Raw genomic sequence first — 20,103 nt, forward strand, 5'->3', positions numbered from 1 at the left:
GATATCAGATCAGAGCATAGTTATTTTGAGTACAGATGCTGGCCGTGAAAGAGTCAGCATCTAGCTTCTCCTTTAAGTATTGTGCTTATCAGAACAATGTCCTGCAGCAGGCAAATCCCCACAGGTAGGGAGACAAAGTTGCTAAGCTGACCCTTTTACTGCTAGGATCTGAACTCCAAATGAGTATGTTCTGAAATCAATGCAGTTAAAGTCAGGCAAATAGACTGGTTAAAAGCAGGGTTTGGAAGTCCGTGCATTTTTTTACAAGAATAAAGTGCTTTGCAAAGTTTCCTAACTTCCCATGCTAGACAAAATTATTAAAAAAAAAACAACTTAAAAACAACTTAGTGAATATTTTGACATAACACCGCTAACTTAGCTGGCCTTAAAATGCCTTGGGTGATGAGGTCAAAGGTAATTGCCATGTCACAGCAGTAGCCCAGCATGAACTTGCACAAAGTTAATGGGTCATAGATGAAGGAACCAATGCCTAAGCCAGGACAGGTGAGTAGCAGTATGCTCTTTTTAGGTCCCCTTCCCAGAAGAGTCTATACCTGTAGAATGAGGATGCTTGGCATGAAATCTCCTTTGTAATACTGGCACATTAATATCCATTTTAGAAAACCAGCATCACTTTCATTCTAAAAAGCAGAAAAGATCCGTATACACCTTTTTACAGTCCAGAATGTAGTTGATTCATACTGTACTTCATATCAAGATCAGTGGCAGAAGCTCGGGATGTCTTGAAAGTAAAGCTAGGCTTTTTACCTTATGAAGTGGACAGGACATCCATGAAACGCGTTGTATTTTAAGCCATTGAATAAAAGATGTAATGTTATTCACTGGTATCGTCAACTGTACAGGGAGGAGCGCGGACTGTACTCACACCATCATATCTTAGACTACGTTGAAAGTAAAGCAGCATTTATTGAGGATCAAGGACATAATAAGAAAATATGAAAAATATTGGTAATTTTTAGCTTGGAAGGTAATTTCAAACAGAAGGTGGCTGGATTGATTTGCTTAATAATTCTGAAATGGACTGATGATTTTCAAAGCCAGTTTCTTGCATTGAGTCTTTAGATTGATGTCTTTGTTGAAAAGCCAAATGCCTTTTCCAGTAAAGATATTGTCAACATGTTGATGGTGTCTGTGAGCATTCTTCTTACTTCGTGTCTTAGTCCAGATGCTATGAATGTCCTGCGTTATGCTGTTCATAGCAGGAATTTGACATTTGATGCAACTGAATGAGAAATGTGAGGTTCTCAACTATACAGGTGAAGGTCTCAACTATACACTGTGACAAAGTGACAAGGAAGAAGGAAGGCTCCGAAACTAAATTGATGTGAATGAGTTCAATCTAAGGAAGCTAAGCTGAAAAACTATCTTGATGGGAATTGTAGAAAATTCATAGGCATTTTCCCATGGACTGATTGATTCCTCTTAAATTACACATTATTTTGTGAATGATAGACAAAGAAGTCTAAGGAGGTTTTTAAGGTGAATAAAAATGAAATAATAATAAGTGCAATAGGGTTTAACTGTGGGTAGACCCATTCCAATCGTACTCACTTGGTGTGGTTGTGTGACCACAACCGCTAAAAGGCTTAAGGCTGCTGCAGACTCACAAATTGATATAAACAAAAAATGTAAAGAAAGGGTAAATTCTGCGCCACCAGTGGATCAAGGATGAGAGGTATTATGGTTAGTCCCGATGAAGAAGTTTTGAAATTCGAAACTCATTGAAGGATAAACCGCATTTCTGGATACCAATTACATCTCATCCTTTATCCACTGGCGGCACAGACTTAACCTTTTCTTTCCATTTTTTATTTATAAAGAGATTTTTATATTCTTGCAGAGCACCCTCTAGAGCCTTGAAGCAAATTACATGCTGTGGTCAGATGCTATACAACCTAGGAGACCAGAACATTTCTGTGAAAACACTTGGGTCAACGTTGGCTAAGGCTGGACTGTGGCTGTAATTCAACCCTGGGATTTCAAAGCCCACAGGACAATGCTTCCCCTTTTCCTTCCCCAGATGACGTCTCTATTAAAAATATTGCCCTGCCTGGAGGAAATCAAAATTTACTACAAGACCAATAATACAGCTTCATAAATGTAAATACTACTGCAATAATAATACTTCATTAATAATATTTCAATATAATAGATAACCATATATTATCCAAATTACCAGCATGTACAGAACAAATAATACCACTATACTGATCATTAACCAACACTAAAACTGATATTTGCACCATACAGAGACCATATAGTGATAATATCAGTTTACACAAGCTCTTCGCAGACCATATACAGTATGTGTACACTGTTCAGATACTCACTAGTGATGTTGTCGCTATCATAGTGTGAAAGTCACTGGCAGAGTGTCTGAGGGGAGATATTTACACTGAAGCTATTAGCTTCAGTGATGTGAAACTGGAAGTCTTCTCCTGCATGGTATGTGCTGAGAGGGTTAATCAGCCATTTTAAATGGGCCAGTTTGAGTGAACGACCATACTGTGGGTGGGAGGTCGTTCACCCCAGGGTGTTGTCTGGAGTTTAAATATTTGGCCTGCTGAGGCATTCAGTGTTCAGTAGGTCTGAAGAAAGTAACTCCAGATCTGTTTGTGTGGAGCTATCCTGAACCACGTGGAGTTGCTGAACTCTGAGCAGGCAGATCCATGCTACCACAAAGACTGTGCTTTTGTGTTACCATTTTGCTTTGTTTTCCCTGTTTTGGGGATTGGGGTGCAATGCATACCAGGATAGGGGATTGGGGTGCCATGCATACCAGGATGGGGATGAGGAGTGCCATGCATACCAGGATGGGGATGGGGGGTGCCATGCATACCAGGATGGGGATGAGGTGTGCTATGCATGCCAGGATGGGGATGGGGGCCACGTATAACAGGAAAAAGGGGGCCATATCCCTTTAAAAAACACTTGTGACAAATGTGCTTGAGAAAGATCATTCACAAGTCCTTAGAGATCTTAGCCCAAGGCTCTTGTGGAATTGGAAGAGGCTAAAGAGGACCAAAAGGTGCTTCACAAGGGATTTGAACTGCACATACTAAGGGCAGGATGCTACAAACTCCTTGATGTCTTGTCTCCATTTTGGCCACCAGAAGAAACTGGAGAGGAGAAATAAATAAGCCAAGGATAAGACCCTTCTGTGGAGTGCCTTTGAGACCTGAGAACATCCTTTAGGTGGTAAACTGCAGGTAAAAGAGATGGCAGCAACAATACGTTCAGGTTTAATTACATCATCAGCAACATCAGATGGATCAAAGCACCTGGAAAAAGCATCACCCATGCGATTTTTCTTAGCTGGGCAATAGATAACAATGAAATCAAATAGTGAGAAAAAGATCGACCATTGAACTTGGCCTGAATTCAACCTATGAGCAGACTTAAGATACTCCACGTTTTTATGTTGAGTATAGATAATCTCTGGGAACTTAACTCCTTCAAGAAGATGTCGCCATTCCTCAAGGCCCAATTTTATGACTAAGAGTTCACAGTCACCAATGGAATAATTTGAAAGAAAGGTCAGCTCACCCATATAGCGAAGATTAATGCAGGGAAAAATTGGCAGTACCACAAAAATAGAAAATAGTAAAAATTCCACCATCCAAATCTTGCAATGACTAAAAAAAAAATTTTGAAACGCATTTACTTGTAATACAATTGGTTATGGACTTGTGACTATTTAAATATTTTTCTATAATAAAGAGTGATTTTAGGAAGATTTGGATGCTGGAACTTTTCCTATTTTTATTAGATTAATTCCTCTCTGCTGGAGAAAATTTTCTGGAGAAGAATCCACCGGCATGATTTCTTGCTATATAGAGTAATTTTGCTAGAGAATTGCTCCTGCACCAATAGCATCTACTTCAAGAAAGAGTGATCTGTTCACATCAGGATGATGCAGGACTGGAACAGTAGAAAAACAAGACTTGAATTCTTGAAAAGCTTGAATAGCAGATTCTCACTAGTTCCGAAAAAATTAGCGCCCTTCCCCGTTAGGACCGTCATGCAGGGCAACCACTGGCAGTAATAATTAGCAAAGCTAAAAGCTAAGGACTCTTTGAAGGGCCTTTAGACCAACTGATTGTGCCAATCTAACATAGCAGTAACTTTCTCTTGGCTAATGCGAAGACCACCAGAAGAGATGAGGATTTGCAATTCTTGGAGCTCCAACAGACTATTGTCCAACTTGGCACAGATGTGATTTTGTCTCATGAGAACGGAGCGGACATGAAGGTGATGAGAGTCCATGTCTCTAAAGAAGATTAAGATGTTGTCCAGATAGACTAAGACATACTGATATAGAACATCGGGAAAATTCACTTTCACAAAGTGCTGGAACACAGCCAGTGCATTAAAGAATCCAAAAGGCATCCCTAGATATTCCAATTGACCATTGTGGGTTTTAGACACTGTCTTCCATTCATTGCCCTCTTTGATGCGGATTAAGTTATAAATGCCATGCAGGTCTATCTTAGTTAAAATGATACCACCTTTAATGTTGTCGAATAACTCAGAGATAAGGGGCAATGGATAATGGACTGTCTTTTAGAGCGATTTTATTCTAGCCCCAATAGTCTTTCCACAGTCTCAAAAAGCCATCTTTCTTTTTAATGAAGAAGAAACCTGAACCGGCTGGTGATAATGATTTTTGACTAAATCCCTTCTCCAGGGTCTCTTTGATCTAGGCCGACATTGCCTCAGTCTATGGGAGAGATAGATGATAAACTCTCTCTCTAGGAGGTTCCATGTATGGAAGAAGGGGAATGGCACAGCCATTCAACTAATGAGGGTGTATTGTCTCGGCATTATGCTTAAAAAAGACGTCTGTGAAGTCCAGATAGGGTGCAGGCAAATTTGAGGCAGTAGATGCTGAGCAGAATTTCACAGGAGGGGGCTGTGTTGGAATTTTGAGGCAATTGCAAAAACTAGATGTACCCCACTGGGTAATCTGATCAGTCGACCAGTTAATGACCGAAGCATGAAGTCAAAGCCACAGAATTGCCAAAAGCACTGGTGCATCAAAGAGTGACAAAATGAAAAAAGAAATGTACTCAACGTGTAGTGCACCAATCTAAAAAATTACCTTCTCTGTCCAGAATTGTATACAACCTCCTGGAATTGCAGAGCCATTTGCTAAGATTACCTTTAGATGAGCCCACAGGGAAACAAAAGGAATTCTTTTTAGCTTTTTTTGCGAAAGAAAAGTCCATGAAATAGTCTACTGCTCCAGAATCAAAGAATGTTTGTCCTGTGAAAACAGGAACTGAAGGAAACAGACATAGGCTCAAGTAATTAATCTTTAGGGAAGGACAGAGTTACCCCAAGGACGATACCTCCTCTTTTGCCTAGGGGCTGAAGTTTCCATGTTTGGCCTTTAGCTTGGAACAGTCTGTGTGAGAGTGATCCCTTTAGCCACAATATAAACAAGACCTTGTAAAAGTCAACGGGATCTTTCATTCGGTGACAGTTTCTTCTGACCAATTTGCTTAGGTTCTGGTGTTGCGGTCTGGGACGGGATTTTGAAGATGCTCTTGGAGGAGAGACATGAGAATCCAGAGGATTTTTCCTAGATCATTCTTTAAAGTGTAATTCCAGACAAGTAGCGAGAGAAATTAAATCAAGTGTGGGGATGAGCGGACCTGTGGATGTTCGGGTTCATCGGGTTTGGTCAAACTGTAGTCCAAAGTGCGGTTCAGGCACCAGAACTTGACCTGAACATGACCCCGAACCCAAACCCCATAGAAGCCAATGGAGATCCAAACTTTTGTGCTGTAAAATAGATGAATAATGGTCATAGTAAGTGCTAGGGGGCTGAAAAAGTAAGCAAAATGGGGGTAAGAGCAGGACAATTGCCCTGCAAACAAATGTGGAGAGGAAAATGATATAAATTATATAGAATAAAAATCACTAAAAAATAATAATCTTGAACCAGGAGGCGGAGGTTCCAGTGGAGGAAATGGATGTTGCGGTGTATGTGGAACAGACGAAGGAGGAGGTAGTCAACACTATTTTTGTGTTATTTTTTTAGTGAAATAACAAAATAACATAGAATAAAAAATAACAATCTTGAACCAAGAGGTGGAGATCCAAGTGTGGGATGAGGTGGACGTGGATGTGGTGGTGTAGGTGGAAGAGACGGAGGAGGAGGAGGTAGCCAACACTGTTTTTTTTTATTTTTATTTTTTTTGCTTTTTCATCTAATACAGCCTGATGCACAGTGACCTAATACAGCTTGGTGCACAGTGACCTAGTAGTGAAGACTAAATGGATAGTAAAAATCTTGCAACCATTGCTGTCTTAAAAATTGAAGAAACAACACAAAGCAATGATGGACGGAGAAAGCCACTTTCACTGTAACTGGTGAAGAGCAGAAGGTCTGAGCAGCTCAGTTAAAGAGATGGCTACTCTTAGTAAGCACCTGTACACACCAGTTTTCTGTTTTGGAAGTGACGGTCAATCATTTTTGATACAGTTAAAGAGAGTGACTGGCATCGAGTCAGCAGACCGGCACCCGAAAGAGGGGGACCTACACCCGCAGGAAGTGCACGGTGAGTCACTTGTGTGACTCCTAGATTCATAAAGCCTATGCTTTAAATGCAAGGGCTGCCAAAAATTAGAAGGAGGGACTACAATACACCCTGGAAGAAATGTAGAGGAGGGCCTCAGAATACATTTTTTGGTAACTGAAAAAAGATTGTGAGTTTTAAATTGTAAAAAGACTGGGACTTTTACATTTTAAAATGATTATACAAAGAGACAGAATTTGTCAGTGAATGCATGGAAAAAAGCTATCATGTTGTGGACTGATTATTTGAACAAAGATGTATGTGACCAGAAGGAACACTCATTTCCATCAGGTGAGACTGATATTTGACAATAAGAAATACAACAAGATGGGACAAAGCAAGAACTTGACTTGGCCTCAGAAATTTTTGGGGAATGATTTTAAAATGATTGTGAATTGGATTGGATTGGAAAAAGAATGGAAGATGAGGAGCACTCCCACTACACACAGATGGTACAGTGAAACTGCGAATGGTCATTAAATCAGTACACTTTGCCTTTTTTTGTGAATTCTGGCTACAAAAGACCGTAATCAGCTTAAATCTGTCAATGAATGCATGGAAAGAAGCTATCATGTTGTGGACTGTGGAAGAGACGTATGTGACCAGAAGGAACACTCATTTCCGTCAGATGATACTGATATTTGATAACGAGACATATAACAAGATGGGCAAGAACTAGTAATGAGCGACCATGTTCGCTACTGCTCGGTGCTCGCCCGAGCATCTCACTGTTCGAGATGCTTGACGCTCGCCGAGTATTTTCGGGGTTGCTCGGCGGGAGCTCGAGTCTCCTCCCTGCATGTTTGGCGCTCTTTAGAGCGCCAACTAACATGCAGGGATTGCCTGCCACTCACTGTAATGCCGTAGACATGTTGGTTGTGGCATAACAGAGATAGGCTGGAGCTGCCATGCTCATCACAGTCACTCCGGAATCAGACAGTGGTGCTGCCATGCTCATCACAGTCACTCCGGAATCAGACAGTGTAGGGAGAGGTGTTGCTGAGCTAGGGAGAGATTTGCTTGATTCTAGTTAGTGTAGGTGTACCAAACTATATTAGAGACACATATCCATCTCAACTAACAGTCCATCTGAGGACTAATCCATCTGCAGAGATATCAGGCAGGCAGTGGATATAGGCAGGCAGGGTATATAGCAGACTGCAGTGCATATAGCACAAGAGGCTCCATTCCAGTTCTGTCTGCTGCTGCTGTTAGATATTTCTAGAAATAGGCCCAGATCTCAGGGGCCAGGAATATTTTTTTTTTAATCTTAAACCTCATTATCTGCTTCAAAAGCAATCCAGAGAATAAAGTTTTTCTGCTCCATTTGCTTGTTGGCACTGCAGAATACAGCCAGGTCCTTTATTACAGCGTTAAAAATCCAGCTATTTAAAACTGTGGTTTGTCCGTCACACGTATCACATATAATTGCGCTGAAAATACTGCAATTTCTGACCTCAATTAAAAATTTTGTCAGTGTATCAGTGAAGCAATTGACACCAGTTTGTTGTTCAAAATAGTTACCTACAGGCCAGGTATTTAAAACCGTGTTTTCTCCGTCACACGGATCACATATACGTTTTCAGAAAAAAATTCCATTTCTGGCCTCCATTAAACTTTTTTTTCAGTGTGTTAGCAAAGTTTTTGACACCGGTTTGCTGTTTAAAATAGTTACCTACAGGGCAGGTATTTATATCTGTGTTTTGTCCGCCACGCGAATCACATATACGTTTTCAGAAAATACTGCAATTTCTGACCTCCTTTTAAAATTTGTTTCACTGTGTCAGTGAAGCAATTGACACCAGATTGCTGTAGAAAATAACTACCTACAGGCCAGGTATTTAAAACTGTGTTTTCTCCGTCACACGGATCAAATATACGTTTTCAGAAAAAAATTCAATTTCTGGCCTCCATTAAACTTTTTTTTCAGTGTGTCAGCAAAGTTTTTGACACCTATTTGCTGTTTAAAATAGTTACCTACAGGGCAGGTATTTATATCTGTGTTTTCTCCGCCACATGGATCACATATACGTTTTCAGAAAATACTGCCATTTCTGACCTCCTTTAAAAATTTGTTTCAGTGTGTCAGTGAAGCAATTGACACCAGATTGCTGTTGAAAATAGTTACCTACAGGCCAGGTATTTAAAACTGTGTTTTCTCCGTCACACGGATCACATATACGTTTTCAGAAAAAAATTCAATTTCTGGCCTCCATTAAACTTTTTTTTCAGTGTGTCAGCAAACTTTTTGACACCGGTTTGCTGTTTAAAATAGTTACCTACAGGGCAGGTATTTATATCTGTGTTTTCTCCGCCACACGAATCACATATAAGTTTTCAGAAAATACTGCCATTTCTGACCTCCATTAAAAATTTGTTTCACTGTGTCAGTGAAGCAATTGACACCAGATTGCTGTTCAAAATAGTTACCTACAGGCCAGGTATTTAAAACTGTGTTTTCTCCGTCACACGGATCAAATATACATTTTCAGAAAATACTGCCATTTCTAACCTCCATTAAAAATTTGTTGCAGTGTGTCAGTGAAGCAATTGACAGCAGATTGCTGTTCAAAATAGTTACTTACAGGCCAGTTATTCAAAAATGTGTTTTCTCCATCACACGGATCACATGTACGTTTTCAGAAAATACTGCCATTTCTGACCTCCATTAAAAATTTGTTTCAGTGTGTCAGTGAAGAAATTGACACCAGATTGCTGTTGAAAATAGTTACCTACAGGCCAGGTATTTAAAACTGTGTTTTCTCTGTCACACGGATCAAATATATGTTTTTAGAAAACACTGCCATTTCTGAACTCCATTTAAAATTTGTTGCTGTCTGTCAGTGAAGCCATTGACACCAGATTGCTGTTCAAAATAGTTACCTACAGGCCAGGTATTTAAAACTGTGTTTTTTCCATCACACAGATCACATATACGTTTTCAGAAAATGCTGCCATTTCTGGCCTCCATTAAATTTTTTTTTCAGTGTGTCAGCAGAGTTTTTGACACCAGTTTGCTGTTCAAAATAGTTACCTACAGGCCAGGTATTTAAAACTGTGTTTTCTCCGTCACACGGATCACATATACGTTTTCAGAAAATACTGCCATGTCTGACCTCCATTAAAAATTTGCGTCAGTGTGAAGCAATTGACACCTGTTTGCTGTTCAAAATAGTTACCTACAGGCCAGGTATTTAAAACTGTGGTTTGCCCATCACACAGATCACATATAGGTTATCTCCAAATTCAGTCATTTGTTGTGAGCGTGGAAGATATTGTCCTCCATTTAAAATGGGCAAGGCACGTGGCAAGGGATGGGGAACTGGACGTGATGGTGATGATGGTGCATGCAGAGGCCAAGGCTGTGGGCAAGCTGAAATTGTGCCACAACAAAAACCCACATCTTCTCGCTCGACTTTCCTGTCCCAATTAATATGGGACCGCAGAACACCACTATTGAACACAGAGCAGTGTGAAAAGCTTATTGGTTGGATAGCAGATAATGATTCCAGTCACTTAACCACCACCACCACCACCTTGTCTTCCACACGGTCAAGTCTCTGTAGCTGTGAGTCTGGACCGCATATTCCTCACCCTGAACCTCCTTCCTCCCACCATGCCGAGTGCCCAGAGACAACTGATCACACACTTGGACACTCCGAAGAGCTGTTCACTTTCCCATTTATAGATTCGGGCCTCTCGCCCGGTCTACTTGAAGCGGGGCAAGAGGAGATCACATGTAGCAATGCCCAAATATTTGAGCAGCCACGGTCACACGAAGGCGATGGTGGGAAAGTGTCACAAGAGGTGGACGATGATGAGACACAATTGCCAGAAAGTCAGGAGGAGGACCAGAGTGCGGATGTGGAAGACGAGGTGGTGGATGATATAGTAACTGACCCAACCTGGCAGGAGGGCATGCAGAGCGAAGACAGCAGCACACAGGGGGAGGGAGGCAGAGCACCCCAACAGGCAGCAATAAGCAGTGTGGTGGCTACATAAAGAAGGCAGGCAACTGTTCCCGTAACACCAACACGAAGGAAGTTGCCAGTACAACTGTTAGGTCTTCCCGAGTCTGGTTGTTTTTTAAAGACTCTGCCAATAACACCAAAAAGGCCATTTGCACCACCTGCCAGGCCAGCATCAGCAGGGGTGGCAAAACTTGCAGCCTGACCACCATCAGCATGGTCAGGCACATTGCAGCAAAGCACCCGACTTTGTGGGCCGAACCCCAGAGTCCAGGAACAGTGTCTGCGGGTGGCACCATTGCTTTTTCCGCTGTTGTACATGCAAACCAATCCCCTGTCCATGGTGCATGCGAAGATGCCTCCTGCCCTGCACCTGTTGTAGCAAACGTCTACGTCCTTGTCCCAGCGCAGCCTTCTGTTGTTCATACCCCAGTCCTTGGAATGCAAGCATAAATAAGCAGCCAATGCCCCACAGGCCACACTACTAAATTGCCACATTTCATGACTGCTTGCACTCAAAATGTTGCCTTTTAGGCTTGTGGAGACGGAAGCATTCCGCAACCTGATGGTGGTGGCTGTCCTTCGGTACTCGGTCCCCAGCTGCCACTATTTCTCCCGGTGTGCCGCCCCCCCATTACACAAGCACTTGTCCCAAAACATTAGCCGTGCCCTCAACAACGCAGTTACCAGGAAAGTCCACCTAACCACATGGACAAAAGCTTGAGGGCAGGGACGGTACATCTCTTTGACGGCACACTGGGTTAACGTAGTGGAATCCGGGACCCAGTTTGACCTTGGGACAGAACATGTCCTCCTGATGCCAAGGATTGCGGGCCCTAGGTCAATCAGGGTTGCCCCCACAGTTTACAGCTCCTGCACCTCATCCTCCTTAGCCTCCTACTCCTCTTCAGCCTCCATCTCTGAAATGACAACATCAGTCACAAGCTGGAAGCACTGCAGCACTGCCTCGGCCAAGCGGCAACAGGCTGTGCTGAAGCTAATATGCTTAGGTGACAAAACGCACAATGCTGAAGAGTTGTGGACAGCTCTGAAAGAGCAAGCAGATCTGTGGCTCACACTGCTGAACCTACAGCCAGGCATGGTCGTGTGTGACAATGGCCGGAACCTGGTGGGGGCTCTGAGACGTGGTGAGTTCACACACGTACCATGCCTGGCCCATGTGCTTAACCTCGTGGTTCAGCGGTTTCTCAAATCCTTCCCGGAGCTGCCAGATCTGCTTGTTAAAGTACGCCGCCTTTGTGCCCATTTTAGAAAGTCACCTACAGCTTTCACCGCCCTTGCCGTGTTTCAGCAGCGTTTGCAGCTTCCGGCTCAAGGACTGGTATGTGATGTCTCCACGCTCTGGAACTCTACACTGCAGATGTTGGGAAGGATTTGTGAGCAGAAGAGGGCAGTTGTTGAGTACCAACATCAACAAGGCCGTCGGTATTCAGTTCAGACTCCACACATAAGACCTCAGGAGTGGACATGGATGTCAGACATATGTACCATCCTCCAAAACTTTGAGGACTTCACCAAGATGGTGAGCGACGATGACGCCATAATTAGTATCACCATCCCACTTCTCTGTATTCTGAAACGCTCTCTGCTCACAATCAAAGTGGATGCATTGCTGGCGGAGCACGATGAGATGGAGCAAGGAAGCATACAGAGCTATTACACACAGCGCCCAGCCTCATCTCATCCCAACATGGATTGGGTGACAATGAGGAGGAGGAGGAAGAACAGGAGCTAGTTTCAAGCGCTATAGGCGGTACTACCTGCACAACTGTCATACCGTCTGTTCAGCGTGGATGGCCAGAGGACAGAGAGGAGGAGGAGGAGGAGAGCATGGTCAGTCATCCTCTTGGTGAGGACACAGAAGTCTTGGCTGAGTTTATGCTACACTGCCTTTCCCATGACCCTCGCGCTCTCAAAATTTTGGGTGACAGTCATTACTGGTTGGTGACACTACTAGTCCCACTCTACAAGGAGAACTTTATATCTCTTATTCCGGAGGCGGACACGTCTACAAAAATGGGGCAGTTCCAGAAGGCCCTTGTTGCGGAACTATTAAAAAAATTCCCATCTGAATACGCTGGCGGCAGAGGTCACAGTTCATTGGACAACCAAGGAGTACAGGCGAGAGAGATACAAATGCAATCCAGCAGAGGCAGGGGAACACTGTCAAAGTTCTGGGACAGTTTTCTCAGACCCTCCCATCGCACAGGCCCTGAGTTGCAGGGTACTCTCACATGGAGTGCAAAGTTTTGGAAGATTCTGAGAGAGTACCTTGCCGACCATACCAATGTCCTCCGTGATTCTTCTGTGCCTTTAAATTTTTGGGTATCCAAACTGGATATAGGGAATGAACTGTCTCTCTATGCCTTGGAGGTCCTGGGCTGCCCTGCCGCTAGCGTTTTATCAGAGAGGGTTTTTAGTGCCGCTGGTGAAATTATAACTGATAAGCGCATCCGCCTGTCAACTGAAAATGCTGACAGGCTGACTCTTATAAAAATGAACAAGGGCTGGATTGGGCCAGACTTCTCAACACCACCGAATGATAGCAGGGAGGTGTATTCCCATGCACCTCTTCACACCCACACATGGGTATACGCTTCCTGATTTTGGCTATTTGCTCTTATCCTCCTCCTTCTCCTCATCCTCATTGTCCACCACCATATCACCACAGTGACCGTGGTCCGTGATGCAACACCCACATAATTTTTTTAATAGTGTTTATGATGCCCGTAAAAAAAAAAATTATACAGCATGTTCATATATACCCCTCCAGGGGTAAATGTTTGTCAGCCCATACACTTAGTGCATGGGCATTACAAGTATAGGAGACCCGCTCCTTTCTAATGGGAACATTTTTTATGACGCCATCTAAGTCTCTTCCAAGGGGCATTGGAGTGCCTCCTAATTTTTGGCAGCCCTTGCATTCACTGCATAGGCCAACACTATGGGAGACCCTCTCCTTTCTAATGGGAATTTGTCATTACTGTGGCCCTGCTCTATGTGTCTTTAAATTCTTAGTGGGGTTTTTCCTAAAATTGGTCAGCCGTTGGACTCACTGCATACCCTATAACTGTATAGCAGACCCTCTCCTTTCTAATGGGAATATGTCGTACTTGTTACTGTGGCCCTGCTCTATGTGTCTTTAAATTCTTAGTGAGGTTTTTCCTAAAATTGGTGAGCCGTTGGACTCACTGCATACCCTATAACTGTATAGCAGACCCTCTCCTTTCTAATGGGAACATGTCATACTTGTTACTGTGGCCCTGCTCCATGTGTCTTTAAATTCTTAGTGGGGTTTTTCCTAAAATTGGTGAGCCGTTGGATTCACTGCATACCCTATAACTGTATAGCAGACCCTCTCCTTTCTAATGGGAACATGTCAAACTTCTTACTGTTGCCCTGCTTTATGTGTCTTTAAATTCTTAGTGGGTTTTTTCCTAAATTTGGTCAGCCGTTGGACTCACTGCATTCCCTATAACTATATACTAGACCAGGGGTCTCAAACTCGGCTGGGTATATGGGCCGCACATGGAAAAAATTTGAATTTAGGGGGCCGCATTCTTTGTTCAATGTGACATTTTTAGTGATACCATTTTTTTTGTATACACCTTTTGAACATTTTTGCCGTGTTTATTTTTTTATGACTTGGGTCATTATGGATGTGGCGATAATAAACGTGCACTTTTTTGTGTTTACTTTAGTTTACATATAAAACAGCATTTTTAGTGCCCAATATTTTTTCATGCTTTATTTTATTTTTTATTTTTTTTACAATTTTATTTCCCCCAATTGGCCACATACAGTAATATTGTCTTACAATTAGCATCATATAGTAATAATGGAAAACATCTTGTAGTAATGTTCCCCATCCAAGTCCCCATCTTGTACTAATGTGCCCCATCCAGGTCCCCATCCTGTGGCTATGTGCCCCATCCAGGTCCCCATCCTGTGGCTATGTGCCCCATCCAGGTCCCCATCCAGGTCCCCATCCTGTGGCAACGTTCCCCATCCTGGCGCCCATCTTGTACTAATGTGCCTCATCCAGGTCCCCATCTTGGGGCTATGTGCCCCATCCAGGTCCCCATCCTGTGGCAATGTTCCCCATCCAGGTCCCCATCTTGTGGCTCTGGTCCCCATCTTGTGGCTCTGTGCCCCATCCAGGTCCACATCTTGAGGCTATGTGCCCCATCCAGGTCCACATCTTGAGGCTATGTGCCCCATCCAGGTCCACATCTTGAGGCTATGTGCCCCATCCAGGTCCACATCTTGTGGCTCTGTGCCCCATCCAGGTCCACATCTTGAGGCTATGTGCCCCATCCAGGTCCACATCTTGAGGCTATGTGCCCCATCCAGGTCCCCATCCTGTGGCAACGTTCCCCATCATGGCGCCCATCTTGTACTAATGTGCCTGATCCAGGTCCCCATCCTGTGGCAATGTTCCCCATCCAGGTCCCCATCTTGTGGCTCTGTGCCCCATCCAGGTCCACATCTTGAGGCTATGTGCCCCATCCAGGTCCACATCTTGAGGCTCTGTGCCCCATCCAGGTCCCCTCTTGTGGCTATGTGCCCCATCCAGGTCCCCTCTTGTGGCTCTGTGCCCCATCCCGGTCCCCATGTCGTGGCTATGAGCCCCCTGTGCTGTTCTTCACACACATAAAATAGAAAAAAAAAAAGATGATTCTCACCTGTCCTCTGTTCCCTCGGCGGCCTTCCTGCAGATGTGGCCCGCAGGCACCACAGAGTCCGGCCCCTTGACGATCCCGGCATGGTCCAGGAGGAGCCGCCGACAGCAGCGCTGCATTGCCGCACAGAGACTGTCTCCCAGCACAGCATTTTCAATGTCAGCCGCCGGCCAATCAGAGGCCAGCAGCTGACATCTGCATATGGCAATGACGTCATACTCACTGCGCCGACACGCAGATATCAGCTGCTGGCCTCTGATTGGCCAGCGGCTGGCATTGGAAATGCAGTGCTGGGAAACAGTCTCTGTGTGGCAATTCAGCACTGCTGTCGGCGGCTCCTCCTGGACCAGGTCGGGATCGTCAAGGGGTCTGTGCCTGCGGGCCGCATAAAGCAGCCTCAGGGGCCGCATGCGGCCCGCGGGCCACGTGTTTGAGACCCCTGTACTAGACCCTCTCCTTTCTAATGGGAACATGTTGTACTTGTTACTGTGGCCCTGATCAATGTGTCTTTAAATTCTTGGTGGGGTTTTTCCCAAATTTTGGCAGCCCTTGCTGTCAGAGCATGGGCATTACCACTATAGGAGACTCACTCCTTTATAATGGGAACATTTTTTTTACTGAGACCCTCCTCTATATCTCTTCAAATGGGTATTGGGTTGCGTAAAATTTTTGGCAACCCTTGCAGTCACTGCATACGTAATAACAGTATAGGAGACCCACTTGTTAATAATAGGAACAACAAAGAATAGCCAGCTGATGGCTCTCTAACAATAGCAAGGGCTGACTGCTGGCTTTTTAAGAATAGTAAGGGCCGTCTTATGAACTTATAAAAATAGGCTTTATGACTTTCAGAGTCCCTCCATCATAAATGAAACATGATGTGTCTGATGATGTGTCACATAACACATTGCCAGATAAGGTTGTAAAATGTTAAAATGACATTTCCTGGTGAATGCATTTGTCTTAAAAAATAACGTAAAAAAAACAAAACAATAAGATCTTTCTTAAGTATAAAAAACTGAGTCACCAATTTAACCTCAATGTAATCACATTGTTCAGCTCCTGCACCTCCTCCTCCATCTCCGAAATGAGCACATCAGTCACAAGCTGACAGCACTGCCTTGGCCAAGCGGCAACAGGCTGTGCTGAAGATAACATGCTTAATGCTTAGGTGACAAACCGCCCAGCGTGGCAGAGTTGCTAAAAGCTGTAACACAGCTGCCTGATCTGTGGCTCTCACCGCTGAACATACAGCAAGGCATGGTCGTGTGTGACAATGGGCGGAACCTGGTGATGGAGAAATGACAGCCGGAGTAGATACGGTCTCCCTCTAAGCCATTCGTTTCACCGAGCTAAAGAATATGGCTGTGGTGAAATACAACTCCCACTGAGAAGCTGTTTCAGATTGAAAAACATTGTGCCCACCAGAGGATTTGATTCTAAAGACTCACCTTTCTCCCCCGCTCAAGAGCCCCATAGCAGCTGCAATGTTAGCACTGTCATGAACTCTCCTGAGGTAGGAGCCAGGGCACACCAGAGGATTTTATGGTGGGACCGTCCAACCCTGCCGAGAAGCAGCCATGGCTAAGAAAACTGTTGGGGAAGGTACCCGGACACTCTATGGCTGCTCTTTTACTGAGGAGGAAACACATGCAAACAGAGGGAGAATATACAAAGTCCTTGCAGATGTTGTCCTTGCTGGGATTTGAACCCAGGATCTCAGCGCTGCAAGGCTTCAGTGCTAACCACTAATCCAATGTGCTGCCGTACACCCTCTAACATCTTACAGGCTGGAGAAACTTGTACCTACTGCCACTCTATCTTCAGCTCCTTTGTGAGAAACTGATATTTTTGGGTAGTCACTCAGTCTACCAAATAAAATTCCTTAGAAGGAAATTGGGGATGGCTTTGCTACTGGTACTGGGGGCAGTGATAATAGCATGGCATCATACCATAGTTTACTGGAAATATTCCAGGCTGGTAGGAGGCAAGCAAATTCCCACAGAAAAGTAGCAGCAGTAATGTTCAGGGACCTGCGCTTGTAGAAGGCTGAGACAACATCAGGAGAAATAGTGACGGCTGGGGACCATGTATGGACACGAGGCATACAGCATGAGGTTCCGCCTCCACGAGCTTAAAAGGCCACATTTCAAGTGCAAGCAGCTGCCCAGAAATTTGGCAGTTTAGTATTGCGGCCTGTGGGTGGGTGGCTGGCTGCATACTTGCGCTTGCATTCCAAGTGTTAGAACTCTCCTGTTAGTTTTTTTCTATTTTGGTCACGTGACCTGCTGCCTAGTTATTCCAGCTCCGCCCTTCTGGCTTTGCTGGACTTCAGTGTTATTTGACTCTCTATCTAGCCAGGTGCTTTTGTACCTATCTCTCTAGTTCGTTTGGTCCTTTGGAGCTCTAGTACTTTTTGTCTGTTTGTCTTTTTGCTCCGTTACAACATCTGCTAGGAGGTGTCCAATTTTGTCCCAGTCCTTAGTTCTTTTAGGGACCCCTCCGTTTATTCTATAGGTCTGCGTTCAGACTAGCTGAAGACGAAGGCGGGTCTGTTCACAAGGTACAGGTCGCCCGCTGCAACGTAGGGAATCAGCTTAGTCTTATTGTAGGGACAGATTCCCTTTCTTTCCTTAGTTCTTGTAGCAGATCATAACAGTAAGTCCAGCCCAAACTAAACTTGGAAAGAAATCCCGGGATCAGTATGGTGTCTGTTCAAGAGTTGGCTCAACTCCTGCAGGGATTGTCTCTAGAGGTGGCCGATCTCCAGCAACACGTGAGTAGCTGTCCTGGAGCGCATTTTGTGGAACCAAAGGTAGGACTGCCTAATATTTTTGATGGTAAACAACAAGATTTTTTTTCCTTTAAAAATGCTTGTTTATTATATTTTCGTTTGAGACCCAGGTCCTCTGGGAATGAATCACAGCGCATTGGGTTTATCATGTTACTTTTGCGCAAGGAACCACAGGGGTGGGCCTTTTCTCTCCAACCTAATGATCCATGTTTTGGATCAGTGGAGGATTTTTTCTGCTATGGGGTTATTGTATGACGATCCTGATCGAGTCTCATCTGCTGAGACAGAACTGAGACGTTTGAAGCAGGGGTCAGGTGATGTTGAAAATTATTGTACACACTTCAGAAGGTGTTCTTCAGAAGTGAAATGGAATGATTCGGCGTTAAAATGTTCGTTTCTTGCCAGTCTAAGTGAAAGGGTTAAAGATCTGCTGATTGCATTTCCTGCACCTGTGATGTTGCAAGAGGCCATGGAATTAGCTATACGTGTGGACAGGAGACTGCGTGCCAGGGTTAATGATGAGAAAATTCCTGCAATGGCAGCTCCTAGTCCTCAGAGGGTCTGCTCGGACGGCGGAGAACCGATGGAGGTTGGGGCGATGTCACTCCACTCTCAGGAAAGAGACCGCAGGTTTTCCAAGGGATTGTGTTTTTACTGTGGTAAATCTGACCATTTAATTAAGAACTGTGAGCTTCGTTTAAGCAAAGAAAAAAAAAAGGTCAGTTACGCCCGTATTGCTTGTTTGAATTCTAAGGGAGTATTTCTTTCAGGGAGTACCTTGATGCAGGAAGATTTGATTGAATTTCAGGTATTTGTGGATTGTGGTTCAACACTTAATGTGATTGATAAGGAGTTTTTGGAAAAACTTAAATTGGAATCCAAACCTTTGTCATCACCTATTTCTGTGATTGCTATTGACAACACTCCTTTGAAATGTATTTCTCACAAGGTTGCTTAATTTCCCTCACTATCAATAGTATTCACCATGAAAATTTGGATTTGGTGGTATTAAATAATTTACCTTCTCCAGTAGTTTTAGGTTTGCCTTGGTTAAAACTGCACAATTCTTTACAGGACTGGTCTACTAATGAGATTAAGTCATGGAGTCCTAAGTGCTATGATAAGTGTTGTAACGGTCGCATTGCGGCTGTGGAAAAAGGGGAATTACCTGTACCTATTCAGGATTTTTGGAAGGTTTTTTCAGAGGAGGAGTCGCAAGTTTTACCTCCTCATAGGGACTATGATTGCACCATTGAGTTTGTTCCTGGAGCTACTCTTCCCAAGAGTCGCTTATTCAATCTGACTATCCCTGAGAGAATGGCCTTGGAGGAATACATACAGACGAGCTTGGCTGCTGGTCACATTAGACCTTCTAAGTCACCTGTGGCTGTTGGATTTTTTTTTGTAAAAAAAAAGGACGACGGTTTACGTCCATGTCTGGACTTTCGCGAAATTAATAAAATTACCGTCCTACCCATTGCCATTAATTCCTGACTTGTTTAATCAGTTGGTGGGGGCCAAGTGGTTCTCTAAAATTGATCTCCGGGGGGCATACAATTTGTTACGTATAAAGGAGGGTGATGAATGGAAAACTGCTTTTAACACTCCGGTAGGTCATTTTGAGAATCTGGTGATGCCTTTTGGTCTTACCAAAGCACCCGCGTTTTTTCAGAGCCTTATTAATGACATCCTGAGACCTTTGATTGGTAAGAATGTGGTTGTGTATTTGGATGACATTTTGATTTATTCGCCAGATCTGGAGTCTCATTGGCAGAGCGTACGTGAGGTATTGCAGTTATTAAGTGACAATTCACTTTTTGCTAAGCTGGAGAAATGTGAGTTCGCTGTGCAGAGAATTCGTTTTTTGGGCTACATTATCTCCAGTGAGGGCTTTGAGATGGACACGGTGAAGGTTCAGGCTGTGCAGGAATGGCCTAGGCCTATTGGTTTGAAATCGATACAGAGATTTTTGGGTTTTGCCAATTATTACAGAAAATTCATTAAGAATTTTTCTATAATTGTTAAGCCGCTGA

Source organism: Phyllobates terribilis, unplaced genomic scaffold (genome assembly GCF_046119375.1).
Source record: "Phyllobates terribilis strain yellow unplaced genomic scaffold, ASM4611937v1 Scaffold_11__3_contigs__length_659146591, whole genome shotgun sequence".
Taxonomy (NCBI): domain Eukaryota; kingdom Metazoa; phylum Chordata; class Amphibia; order Anura; family Dendrobatidae; genus Phyllobates; species Phyllobates terribilis.